The sequence below is a fragment of the Oryctolagus cuniculus genome, chromosome 18 (genome assembly GCF_051225735.1).
Source record: "Oryctolagus cuniculus isolate XC-2025 breed Fujian yellow rabbit chromosome 18, ASM5122573v1, whole genome shotgun sequence".
NCBI classification, from domain to species: Eukaryota; Metazoa; Chordata; class Mammalia; order Lagomorpha; family Leporidae; genus Oryctolagus; species Oryctolagus cuniculus.
The window spans coordinates 60,059,732-60,073,218 of NC_142884.1; the positions used below are offsets into that span (position 1 = coordinate 60,059,732).

Here is a 13,487-nt window from a genome sequence, read left to right on the forward strand (position 1 = left end):
CCTGACACCTCAGTGGATCTTGTTTGTAATATTTATTCATTTATTGAAAGTAGACAGAGACACGCACAGAGAGACAGAGATGTCCTGGTGCTGGTTCCCTCTCCAAATACCCACCACAGCTGGGACAGGGCCCTGATAGGCCAGGAGCCATGAACTCAATTGGGGTCTCCCATGTGGGAGGCAGGAATCAGTACCGGAGCCCCCCTGCTGCCTCTCAGCCTGCACGTTAGCAGGAAGCTGGACTCAGGAGGTGCCAAGGGGTGACCCAGGCACAGGGCTCAGGGCTGGGGCGTGCTCAGTGTTGGCTCCACAGCTGCTCGCAATGCGGCCCCTCATGACCTATGTTGTGCCACGAATCAGATATGAAAAGGTCGAGATGTTCTATGGTGAGAACACAGCACCACATGCTGGTCTTCCCTAAACAAGAAAAAACAGCAGCAGAACCCTAACAGCTGAACCTGATGGAGCCTCTAGGTACAATTCCTGTGTACACAGGGTGAGGGGACAGAGGAATGGCCAGAAGGCACTACAGGGACGGTGCCTCCCCCTCCAGAGAGAGCCAGGGGTAAACTGGTTTCTCAACACAGGAATCAGGAGGAAGAGCACAGCGAGGCAGAGGGGGAGCTGAAGCGTGAGGGAGACTTAGCAACACACGGCAACCGCACAGGGGTGCAGAGCGCGGGCGCGGGGGTGGGGAGGGGACCTCTGTGCATTGCTGGGGTAGGGAAACGGGACACGTGCTCTGGGAACCCGACGGGCAGTCCTGCAACACTTAACCTGGAGCTCCACCCGCCCTGCAGGTCCCACCCTCGGTAGAAGCCCAAGGGAAGTGCCAACTGTTGGGCAGACACTTGGAGCAGCAGTAGCAAGGCCGCTGGGATGCTCCCCTCCTAACACAGCGGGCGTCTGAGGGAGACCGTGGAGGGGAGAGCTCTTTCTCACTCTGTCTCTCCCTCTCCCTGTGTCTCTGCCTTCAAACCAGCAGAAATCAATCATCCCCAGCCCATGGAAGCTGACTCCTCCTCGGGAGGAACCTCCCATGTCACAGTAGGTGATGCCAGCCACAAGGGCGCTCTGGGCCCCTGGGTCAGGGAGAGGAGAGCCTGGCCCCGGAGCGAGTGAGCAAACAGCGCATCTGTCCTGAGCTGGTCCCGACCTTGTCCTTGTCGTTCGCCCCAACCATGGAGGACAGCGCTGCCTGCAGCAGCAGTTCTGGCTGTGAGGCTGACAGTGAGCTGAGCTCAGCAGAGTCCACGGAGGACAGGGGCGGCTTCCGTGCAGACGCTGCCGCGGTTCCTGCCCCGGACACGCACAGCGACTCCCAGGGACCTTGGGGAACAACTGCTCCCTCTCTGAGTGGGGACCCAGCCCCAGATATTACTTTATTAGGAACCACAGTGATGTGGGGGAGACGATCTGCCTGGAAGGTCCTGGTCGCCGGGAGAGCCTGTGCATTGCAGGGCAGGTGGGGAGCTCTTGGGTGAGCATGGAGGAGGAGGAGTGGGGCCTGTGCTGGGGATTAGATAGGGAGAGGGTGGGGTTAGAGACCTGGCTTTTTGAATAAGGAGACAAAGGATCAAGCACTCACGCCCTGAGTAATACCCACACGGGCTGATTCATGATAAAACACATGCCAGGTTCTAGGGTGGGGTCACCTTCGCCCTGGCACCTTAGCATGCAAACATCTGCCAGGCGCACGGGGTCAGAGGAGACCCTGGGTTACAGATGGGCTTCTGGATTGGCATCAGGGGCTCTGTATTTGCAGGTCCAGTTACCCGATTGGGGCCACCTGGTTGGGCAGGGTGCTGCTCTGCCAAGGGAATGCAGCCCCAGAGACAAATGGTCCCAGGGCCGGTTCCTCACTGTCGGAGTCACTTGCTCCAGCAGCCTGGAGCCCGGGGAACCTCCCAGCTCCCACGCTGCTGCCTGCCTCCCGGGCTGCCGACTAAGAGCTGCGCTGCTCAGAATCCTTATGTTGGGCTCAGTCCTCTGTGTTTGTATCCTCGGGCAGCCCTGACCCTCCCCAGCCTCAGGTGCCAGCCCTGTCACTTCCACTGGCTTCAGCCACCCAGGTGTTGTTTTTCTGCGGCCGCAGGCTCTAATTGCGGGATTGGGCAGTACTGATCCTGGTTCCTGTTACTGCCCGCGGGATCCTCACTGGGTACCAGGACGAGGAGGAGTAGCAGGAGCCTGCAGGTCACGGCGCCCTAAGCCTGTTGCTGTGTCCACATGGTCTGAAGCAGGTCCACAGGTGGGGCTCTGTGCCCAGAGGCTGTCTGGATTGCTCCAGGGGCGGATCCTGGCCCAGCCCAGGACAGGCAGGGAACAGGCCGGGCGAGCCCCGGGGGCGGGGCTTGGGGGCCTTGCAGAAGAGCAGGACTGAGAGGAAGGAGCCTGGTGGGGTCCCCGGCGGGGCTGCCTCCCTGGCTCCTGGCTCCTCTGGGTGTCCAATCCCTCTCCTCAGTCCTGGAGTCACCAAGTTTACTGTCCTCGCTGGCTGACTCCAGGATAGTGTAGGGATGGACAGCAAGCAGCAATGGGCTGTGACTGGACACCCTGGAGGACTTCTCTGAGAATCTATTTTTTAAAAAGAGATAAAGTAGGCCGGCGCCGCGGCTCAATAGGCTAATCCTCCGCCTAGCGGCGCCGGCACACCGGGTTCTAGTCCCGGTCGGGGCGCCGGATTCTGTCCCGGTTGCCCCTCTTCCTGGCCAGCCCTCTGCTGTGGCCAGGGAGTGTAGTGGAGGATGGCCCAGGTGCTTGGGCCCTGCACCCCATGGGAGACCAGGAAAAGCACCTGGCTCCTGGCTCCTGCCATCGGATCAGCGCGGTGCGCCGGCCGCAGCGCGCCGGCCGCGGCAGCCATTGGAGGGTGAACCAACGGCAAAGGAAGACCTTTCTCTCTGTCTCTCTCTCTCACTGTCCACTCTGCCTATCAAAAAAAAAAAAAAAAGAGATAAAGTAGTGATTTTTTTTTAAGATTTGCTTATTTTACTTGAAAGTCATAGATACAGAGAGAGAGAGGGAAAAGCAGAGAGAGAGAGACACAGAGAGAGAGACAGAGAGGTCTTCTTTCTGCTGGTTCACTCCCCACATGGCTACAACGGCCAGGCTGCGCCGATCTGAAGCCAGGAATCAAGAGCTTCCTCCAGGTCTCATATGCGGGTGCAGGGGCCCAAGGACCTGGGCCATCCTCCACTGCTTTCCCAGGCTACAGCAAAGAGCTAAATCTGAAATGGAGCAGTCAGGTCTTGAACCGGTGCCCATAGGGGATGCTGGCACTGCAGGCAGCACCTTACCCACTATGTCACAGCTCTGGCTCCAAGGGAGAGATCTTGTATCATCTGGTTCACTCCCCAAACTGTTGGGGCTGGACCAGGCCAAAGCCAGGAGCCAGGAGCTTCTTCTGCTTCTCCCAGGTGAGTGCAGGGGCCCAAGCACAGGGGCCTTCTGCTGCTTTTCTAGGCACATTAGCAGAAAGCTGGATCTGAAGTGAAGCCGCCGGGGCTCGGCTCTGTGCCTACATGGGATGAAGGCACTGCAGATGGTGGCTTATTGCTCTGTGCCACAGCCCCTGCCCCAGGGGTCACCTGAACCAAGGCTGGCAGGTGTCACTGCCCCGGATCCTGGAAGCTCCTCCTTGGTTTCCAGGCTGGGTGCCCACTGGGTCCAGGCCCCTCCTCCATCCTTTCCCGACTCTGCCCATCCCCTCCCTGCTCACTCAGGGTCCAGGTTTTGAGAGGCAGTGACCATGGCACTAACTAAGGGCTGAACCCAATGTGTGCTGTGTCCCCAGCTTCTTCTGAGACACAGTTCTGTCCTCTCCTTGACAGTGAAAACCTGCTGGTCCTGATACCTGGCAACCAGGCAGGAAGAACAACGCCATTGGCTCACCCTCCAATGGCCGCCACGGCCAGTGCACTGCGGCCGGCGCATCGTGCTTATCCGAAGCCAGGAGCCAGGTGCTTCTCCTGCTTTCCCATGCAGGTGCAGGGCCGAAGGACTTGGGCCATCCTCCTCTGCACTCCTGGGCCACAGCAGAGAGCTGGACTGGAAGAGGAGCAGATGCTACAGAAGCCAGCGCTGCGACTGGAACTAGAACCCGGTGTGCTGGAGCCAAAGGCGGAGAATTAGCCTATTGAGCCGCGGCTCTGGCCTGCTTGTAAATCTTTTACACCACTTTCCGAGGATGCACCCGTGTCTCAGCTGGCACCAGGAAGGAGAAGTCATGATGGAAACAGGGAAGTGAAATTCTGGATGGAGGGGCCATAACAATCCCTTCACTATTCCCACAGGTGAGATCCCACCCCACTGGGTTATGCATTTAGGGCACCGCCCCCCATGATGAGAAAGGGGAGGGCCCTCTCTGCCCCTGGCTGTGCTTGGAATCCTCCTTGGGCTGCCTCTTCCTCTCTTCCTCCTGGCAACCCTGGCCCATTCCTGCTGAGTGTCTCTCCGTGGGTGGCGCCCTCAGTAGGCGTGCAGGTGTGGGCACGCTCTCTCTCCTTGAAATCAAAGCTGCTTTTGTGCACTGCCTGTGGCTGCTGCTGCTGTGAATCCTCATCTCCATGGGGACAAGAACCTTGAGTGAAATGTAAGACCCAGGGCCCACACCTTCCCCACCAGGCACCCAGCAGGGTACGTGTGGTCCTGTGACAGCAGTGGGGGGCCGGGAGTCAGCCTGAGTGTAGGAAACATCAGGCTCCCTGCAGGAAGGAGGAGCAGCCTGGGCACGGGAGCCCCCAGGGGAAGTGGACCCTGGCTCATGAAGGCTGACTATGCTCCCTGAGAACTGGCCTTGACCTCTGCTCAGCCCAGGGCTCTCTCAGCCACCATGGCCAGGGCTAGCCCAGGGCAAATTCCAGAGGGAGAAATATTATCTGTGTACCCCACGTGGGTGGCAGGGGCCGAAGCACTTGGGCCCTCCTCTGCTGCTTTCCCAGGTGCCTTAGCAGAGATCTGGATCAGGAGTGGAGCAGCTGGGACCTCAACTGTCCTCATATGAGATGCCAGCGACATGGGTAGAGGCTTAACCCCTTGTGCAAAGCTACAGCCCTATACTCCAGGTTTACTGAACTAATGATTCATGGTATCCCCGCTATGCAGGTAACCAGGTGTCTCTTGAGAGCTGAGGGTCTAAGAAAATGTGTCAGGTTCACTCAGGTGGACGTGACTCAGCCGTGAAAGGACTAGAACCCTTTATTTGTGCTTCATGGATGGGATTGAGGGTGCCACTCATGGCAGCCAGCAGGGACGAAGCGACAGTGACTCCTGGTGTCTGGGTCTTCTGTGGCCTCTAAGAAATGTGAGATCACAGGCATGCTGGGAGGAGGAGGATTGGTCTTAAGGCACCCAGGGGTGGGCAACAATGCTCAACGAAGTTCCCTCTGCATGGGAAGGGCCTGGGGCTGGCTGAGAAGAGAGGGAGGGTGTGGAGAACGTGGAGGGGGCAAGAAGCAGGAGGGACCCAGGGCCCAGTGGGTGTTGAGAAAGCAGGGCTGGCACTGGTGTTGCCCAACACAGCTCCATGAGAGTGCACTGGGTGTGTCTCACACAAGGGGCCCCAGGGCAGGTTTGTCAGTGAACTTCAAACCGTGAGTTCTCTAAACGGTCTGCTGAGTGGACAGAGGCCAAGAGGACTGAGTGGCCGTGTGAGAGTGCTGAATGCGTGGCTCTTCTGGGGATGTGTGCGAGTCCATCGGGCCCCACCTGCACTGGAGCCCCTGACCCCACCCCCACTTAGGCAGCTATAGTTCTGTGTGCTTCTGCTCAGTGCCCCTTAGCTCCTGGACCCTCTGGGGCAGGGTGTGGGTCCAGAACTGGAGCCTGCGGGCCTTCAGGGCCTGGCCCACTGCAGGCTGCACGTTCAGCTGCAGGTATCGCTCGTCCTGGTCGAACACGGGCCAGTGCGGCAGGCCCTCGCCGTTGGGGTTCCTGCAGACAAGACGTCAGGAAGGGGGCACCGCGGTCACTCTGAGCCCTGCCCAGTGCAGTCCTGAGCACCGATCTGGGGTCCGGCCTGGCCACCTTGCAGGCAGGATGGCTATGGAATGGGTTTCCAGAAGCAGCAGCAGAACGACCTCCCCCTGGTGTCAATCCCATGTGGGACCCAGTATCCTGACCTGGCCTGTCCCTCCCCGACAGGGAGCCTCTGGGCAGAGCAGCTCATGGCGCACCCCAGATCACTGCGAGATGGGAAGATGTGCCTGGTCCCAGGCCCCCTGTGAGTGCCAGTGGGTCCTGCAGCTGGGGAGGGCGCTGTCACCTGATTTAGGTCCCTGGATGTTGGTGAGTTCCCCCCAGAGGAGGGAGGGCAGAGGGTCCCAGGTCCCTGGGGATTTGGGGGGGGGGGTCGTCTCACCCGTTGCGAGCAAAGTTGGCCCAGTACTTCATCACCCTCCTGCTCAGCAGCTCCTCCTCCTCAGTGAGGGGCACTGCATGGGGGAGGGGCAGGGTCAGCTCGGCCACCCCAGTCCTGCTGCCCATCATGTACCACGCTCACCAGCTCAGGTGGAGCTGACCCTCGGCTACCCGCCAACCTCTGTCATCATCCCCTCACCAGCTGTACCCAGCCTTATCAAGCCCCACGTCCCCAGTCAGCCCCTAAGTCCTTGACACTGCCACCTTCCTTGCCTAGATATTTCCTTCCCTCTGACCTGGAACATTGTTCAGGAAACAGACATGACTTGAACCCTTGCACCCAAGATGGACACTCATGCCTGGGGGGACAGAGGAGGAGCGGGTACAGGCTGCACCCTGAGCGGTTCAGATTCCATCCCTGGCTCTGCTCCTTGAATGTACACTGGATCCCATCTGAGCCTCCTGCTTTCATCCATACGTTGGGCCAAGAGCCCTATCCGGGAGAGACTGGAGCTCATTCCATCCTGGCGAAGGGCCCTGCACCCCATGGGAGACCAGGAGAAGCACCTGGCTCCGGGCTTCGGATTAGTGCAGTGCGCTGGCCGCAGCACACCAGCCACAGCGGCCATTGTGGGGTGAAAGGAAGACCTTTCTCTCTGTCTCTCTCTCTCACTGTCCACTCTGCCTCTCAAAAAAAAAAAAAATAGATGCTTAAAAAAAATAAAGTCAGGAGATCCAGCAGCTCCTCAGGGTGTCTGGGCAGGAAGACTCCGTCTATCACCCCTGCGAACACCTTGAAGACCTGATGTCACACAGGGACAGGGAGAAAGCTTGAGTTTGCTCTGTGTACATCCCCCATGCCGGGCGCAGCTCTGGGTGCTCACTCCCACCTGGGAGTTCCCAAGCCTGGCATACAAGACTGGGTCCCTGTTCCATCCAGGGCTAAGATGTCAGGAGGGCATGGATGGGAGGTAGCAGCCCCAGGGACTATGAGGTGCACACAAGCCCATCACCCCCTCACCCACGTGCACGGGGCCCGACCTGGGTGATGGCCAGCATGTCCTCTTCACTCTTGGCCTGCAAGCAGCGCACCAGGGTCTCAGAGTCCACCTGGCCACAGCCAGACAGGTTGGCCACCACCTGTAATGGGACCACACAGGGGTTGGCACAGCCATGCGGGAGACACGGGGTTTCCCATGGCCCCACTGGAGGCAGGTGTACCCAAGCTCGCTCAGGGTGTGGTGTGGACATGGTTGCAGTTGGAAGCTGATTATTCCTTCTTCCCCATGACTTGGTACCGCCCAGCCACAATGGCAGCACCTGGCTGCTACAACCTGGGGTCAAGGTGGGCAGCTTGGTGGAGCCGAGAACCAGTTCTTCCTCTGCTGTGGCTCAGGTGTGTGGATTCTGACCACGGAGAGCTCAGCAGTCACCAGTAGACAGCAGAGCCCACACTCCCAATGGTCCACGCTGTGCTCATTTCCCTGAGACTGTAATAGAGGCAGGAGCAGCTGTGCTGGCTGGGCAGGGAGGACACTCACTGTGGAGACCACCTCAGACGAGCTGGTGATGAGGCCGGGCATCAGGGCCACCCCACTCTCCATGATGGCTCCGTGGAAGAGACCTTGGGATATGGGTGACAGCACATGGGATGACACACTTGTGCCACCTGCAGACTCGCCGAAAATGGTGACCTGGCCAGGGTTGCCTAAAAGTGGGTGATATTCTGCTGGACCCAGCGCAGCGCGGCCACTTGGTCCAGGTAGCCCCAGTTGCCGGTGGCGTGCTGGTCTCCAGTGCTAAGAAGTGGCAGGGACAGGGGTCACAGGGCTGTCCTGGTGCCACTCTTCCCGCAGGGCCCACCCCAGCCCCGGTTTTACCTGAAGAAGCCCAGGACTCCCAGGCGGTACTGGATGGTGACCACCACCACGTCCTCAAATGCCGCCAGGGCAGAACCGTCATACATGGAAGCCATGCCCATAGTCAGCCCGCCACCATGGATCCACACCATCACCTAGGGAGTCAAGGGTGGACCTTGTGGCTTCCCCCAGGTTAAAGCCTATTCATCCCCCTCTTGGTCTAACCAGGGCCTGGGGTCTGTACAGGTGCCCTGCACACTGAACTCCACCCAGACAGCAGGATCTGGGCCATGAGCCAGGGTCCCAGTGCCAGCAGGAAGGCCAGGCCTCCCATCCTTGGAGTTCTAGCCCTTGTTTCAGAGCTTGGCTGCGTCAATTCCAGAACCTGCAGTGAGGTGGAAAGCTAAGGGCTGAGTCTTGGTCCTTCCACATGGATGTCATTCAAAGTGCCCTCCCTCCCCAGGGGCTGCCCAAGTGTCCAAGGCTGATGTCCTGTGTGTCCTCCAAGGTCAGCCCTCACCACACAGCAGAGTGAGTCTCCTGGGTGTGAGGATGATGGCAGTGTCCTGGGGCCATCCAGGACCCACTCATTCTGACCTCTGACAGCAGCCAGGCCCCGGGACCTCCTGCCCAGGCCTCAGCTGCCCATTGAGGGTGAGCAGCACTTCTGGGCTCCGATAATGAGAGGCTTCTGGACAATGTGCGCTCACAGGAGGGCCCGTGCTCAGCTTCTCCTTTCTCATCTTCTAGCAGAAGGCAATGCCCTCCCACGCTGGCCCACCCTGCCCCACACTCACAGGAAGGTCAGAGCCCTCACGGGCACGTGCAGGCGAGTAGATGTTGAGGTACAGGCAGTCCTCGGACATGGGGATGGAAGGCAGGGTGAGGTTCAGCTGCAGAACATCTTGACCCATCATAGCAAAGTTCTGTGGACACCTGGAGCCACCCAAGGCAGCCATTAGTCTAGAGCCTAGGTCTAGTGTGCCCGACCCTCCCGGGCCTCCTCCTACAGCCCTGCTCACTCATGGGCCTCCCTAAGACACTTCCCACCAGATTCCAGGTCCTAGACTCTGGGTGAGCTGGGATTGTGGGAGCAACTCGGACTAGACTAAGTTACTGGAATTAAGACTTATTGTATGCATCTGCTCTCCCACAATATGGCGCTGGGAGAGGAGTAAACAACTTTTACACAGCTGCCTCCAGTTCAACCAATAACCTGCAGGAGCTGATCCTGCTCCTGATTGGAGGAGAGCAGCATACTCGGCGTGTGGGTAGCAGAGTTGGGATTGGTGGAAGAGGACTATAAAGGAGGAGAGAGACACCATGCACCAGGAACATCTAAGGGGAACATCCGGATAACATCTGAGCAGCCCCCGAGAGAGCCGGCCAGCGGTGTGCCGCTCCCCCGCGGAAGTGGGGAAAGTGGCAGGGGAACCGCCCTTCCACGGAGGTGGAAGGATCGGCAGCCAACCCGGGAAGAACCAGCAGCAAACCCGGGAAGGGCCGAGCAGACAAAAGAACAACGCAGGGTCCTGTGTCGTTCCTCCGCGAAGAGGGGGAGCGACATGGGATGGTCCAACATCAGGGAACCTCAGGTGTCTGAGAGTCTGGGGACCACTCTTGACTGACAGGGGACTATGTGGGAAGTCGTGACTACAGGAGGGGACACTCAGTGCTGGATGCCCAGACCCAGCCACGCCGGAGCAGGCCAGCCTGCCGCACACGAGCCTGGAAGGACGGATGGCGTTTCCCCAGGAAGGGCAGTGGACGACCCTCACCTTCACTCTAGACTCAGGAACCTCCCCGTTCCCACAGTCTCCAGTCCTGAGGGCATACACGGGTCCCTGGCCAATGTCCTTGCCCTGTTGTTGGCTCAGTGACCATGATGACCCCCTCTGGTGCCCAACTCAGGGAGCTGCAGGATCTGCTGATGGAGTCGGGGCCTCCTACAAGCATGTGGAGCCAGGTGAACCTCACCCAGACACAGCGCCCCCTGCAGACAGAGAGCCTGTGGCCTCTCCTGGACATGGGGAGAGCGTCTGCTTTTCTCTCTGTACTTGGATTTAATGTGCTCTGAGTGCCACATTCTGGCCCCAAAGCATTTCATGGTCACTGAATCCAGAAAGCCTAAGCAACTCACTGAATAACACACGAGGGAGCCATCACCCACAGGGAGAGCTGGTTATGGGAGCTCTGTCCCAGGACAGCTGGCCTTGCCCAGAACTATTGGGCAGACACTTGGAGCAGCAGTAGCAAGGCCGCTGGGATGCTCCCCTCCTAACACAGCGGGCGTCTGAGGGAGACCATGGAGGGGAGAGCTCTTTCTCACTCTGTCTCTCCCACTTTCCCTGTCTCTCTGCCTTCAAACCAGCAGAAATCAATCATCCCCAGCCCATGGAAGCTGACTCCTCCTCGGGAGGAACCTCCCATGTCACAGTAGGCGATGCCGGCCACAAGGGTGCTCTGGGCCCCTGGGTCAGGGAGAGGAGAGCCTGGCCCCGGAGCGGGTGAGCAAACAGCGCCCCTGTCCTGAGCTGGTCCCGACCTTGTCCTTGTCATTCGCCCCACCCATGGAGGACAGCGTTGCCTGCAGCAGCAGTTCCGGCTGTGAGGCTGACAGTGAGCTGAGCTCAGCAGAGTCCACGGAGGACAGGGGCGGCTTCCGTGCAGACGCTGCCATGTTTCCTGCCCCAGACACGCACAGCGACTCCCAGGGTCCTTGGGGAACAACTGCCCCCTCTCTGAGTGGGGACCCAGCCCCAAATTCTATTTTATTGGGAGCCACAGTGATGTGGGGGAGACGATCTGCCTGGAAGGTCCTGGTCGCCGGGAGAGTCTGTGCATTGCAGGGCAGGCGGGGAGCCCGTGGGTGAGCATGGAGGAGGAGGAGTGGGGACTGTGCTGGGGATTAGATAGGGAGAGGGTGGGGTTAGACACCTGGCTTTTTGAATGAGGAGACAAAGGATCAAGCACACACCCCATGGGTAATACCCACGCGGGCTGATTCACGATAAAACACATGCCAGGTTCTAGGGTAGAGTCACCTTCGCCCTGGAACCTTAGCCTGCAAATATCTGCCAGGTGCATGGGGTCAGAGGAGACCCTGGCTTACAGATGGGCTTCTGGATCGGCATCAGGGGCTCTGTATTTGCAGGTCCAGTTACTTGATTGGGGCCACCTGGTTGGGCAGGGAGCCGCTCTGCCAACGGTCTGCAGCCCTGGAGAGAAATGGTGCCAGGGCAGGTTCCTCACTGTCTTGGTCACTTGCTCCAGCAGCCTGGAGCCCCGAAAACGTCCCCGGTTCCCACGCCGCCCCTGCCTCCCGTGCTGCTGACCAAAGGCTGCGCTGCTCAGAGCCCTTATGTTGGGCTCAGTCCCTTGCGTCTGGGGCCTTGGGCAGCCCTGACTCTCCCGGAGCCTCAGGGGCAGCGCTGTCACTTCTACCCACTACAGACGCCCGGGTGTTGTCCTCCTGAGGCTGCAGACTCTCAATGCGTGATTGGGCAGATCTGACCCTGGTCCTTGTCGCCGCCTGCGGGATCCTCATGCATCCCCATGATGCGTCCCCATGGATTGGGGCAGGTCCCCGTGTGTGGCTCTGAGCCCAGAGGCTGACCAGGGCCCTCCAAGGGTAGTTCCCGGCCCAGCCTGTGACCTGAAGGAAACAGGTGGGGCACGCCCCAGGGGCGGTGCTTGGGGGCCTTACAGGAGAGCAGGACTGAGAGGACAGGACCTGGTGGGCTGCCTCCCCTGGCTCTTGGCTCCTCTCCTGGCTCCTGCCTCGCTGGCTCCTGGCTCCTCTGGGTGTCCAATCCCTCTCCTCAGTCCTGGAGTCACCAAGTTTACTGTCCTCGCCGGCTGACTCCAGGATAGTGTAGGGATGGACAGCAAGCAGCACTGGGCTGTGACTGGACACCCTGGAGGCCTTCTCTGAGAATCTATTTTTAAAAAAGATGTATATATTTATTTGAAAGGCAGAGTTCCAGAGAGTCAAAGAGATAAGGGAGTGATTTTTTTTTTAAGATTTGCTTATTTTACTTGAAAGTCACAGATACACAGAGAGAGCCAAAGCAGAGAGAGAGAGAGAGACAGAGAGAGAGAGAGAGAGAGAGAGAGAGAGAGAGAGGTCTTCTTTCTGCTGGTTCACTCCTCACATGGCTACAACGTCCAGGCAGCGCCGATCTGAAGCCAGGAGCCAGGAGCTTCCTCCAAGACTCCCATGCGGCTGCAGGGGCCCAAGGACCTGGCCCATCCTCCACTGCTTTCCCAGGCTACAGCAGAGAGCTGGATCAGAATGGAGCAGCCAGGTCTCGAACCTGTGCCCATTTGGGATGCCGGCACTACAGTCCAGGACATTAAACCATGAGCCACACTGCCCGCCCCCGCTATTCAATCTTTTACCACTTTGCCAGGATGCACCTGTGTCTCAGCTGGGACCAGGAAGGAGAAGCCATGATGGAAACAGGGAAGTGAAATTCTGGATGGAGGGGCCATAACAATCCCTTCACTATTCCCACAGGTGAGATCCCACCCCACTGGGTTATGCATTTAGGGCACCGCCCCCCATGATGAGAAAGGGGAGGGCCCTCTCTGCCCCTGGCTGTGCTTGGGAATCCTCCTTGGGCTGCCTCTTCCTCTCTTCCTCCTGGCAACCCTGGCCCATTCCTGCTGAGGGTCTCTCCGTGTGTGGCGGCCCTCAGTAGGCTTGCAGGTGTGGGCACGCTCTCTCTCCTTGAAATCAAAGCTGCTTTTGTGCACTGCCTGTGGCTGCTGCTGCTGTGAATCCTCATCTCCATGGGGACAAGAAGCTTGATTAAAATGTAAGACCCAGGGCCCACAGTTCCCCACCGGGCCCCCAGCAGGGTACGTGTGGTCCTGTGACAGCAGTGGGGGTGCCGGGAGTCAGCCTGAGTGTAGGAAACATCAGGCTCCCTGCAGGAAGGAGGAGCAGCCTGGGCACGGGAGCCCCCAGGGGAAGTGGACCCTGGCTCATGAAGGCTGACTTTGTGGCTCCTGAGAACTGGCCTTGACCTCTGCTCAGCCCAGGGCTCTCTCAGCCACTATGGCCAGGGCTAGCCCAGGGCAAAGTCCAGAGGGAGAAACATTATCTGTGTACCCCATGACGGAGTCAGTGGCACAAGCACTGGGACCCTCCTCTGCTGCTTTCCCAGGTGCCTTAGAGGAGAGCTGGATCAGGAGTGGAGCAGCTGGGACCTGAACTGTCCTCATATGAGATGTCAGCAAATTGGTAGAGGCTTAACCCCTTGT

The 13,487-nt window shown here is 59.1% G+C and overlaps 1 pseudogene across 1 annotated transcript; it reads right to left on the reverse strand.

Moving 5' to 3' along the window:
- Positions 1-5,544: 5,544 nt before the first annotated feature.
- LOC149120979 (cocaine esterase-like) lies at positions 5,545-9,167 on the reverse strand (annotated as a pseudogene). Its single transcript, XR_016224670.1, has 6 exons — positions 9,017-9,167; positions 8,241-8,374; positions 7,902-8,159; positions 7,382-7,500; positions 6,362-6,478; positions 5,545-5,934 (listed from the first exon to the last, which is right to left on the reverse strand). The product of XR_016224670.1 is annotated as a cocaine esterase-like (transcript).
- Between the last annotated feature and the right edge of the window lie 4,320 nt (positions 9,168-13,487).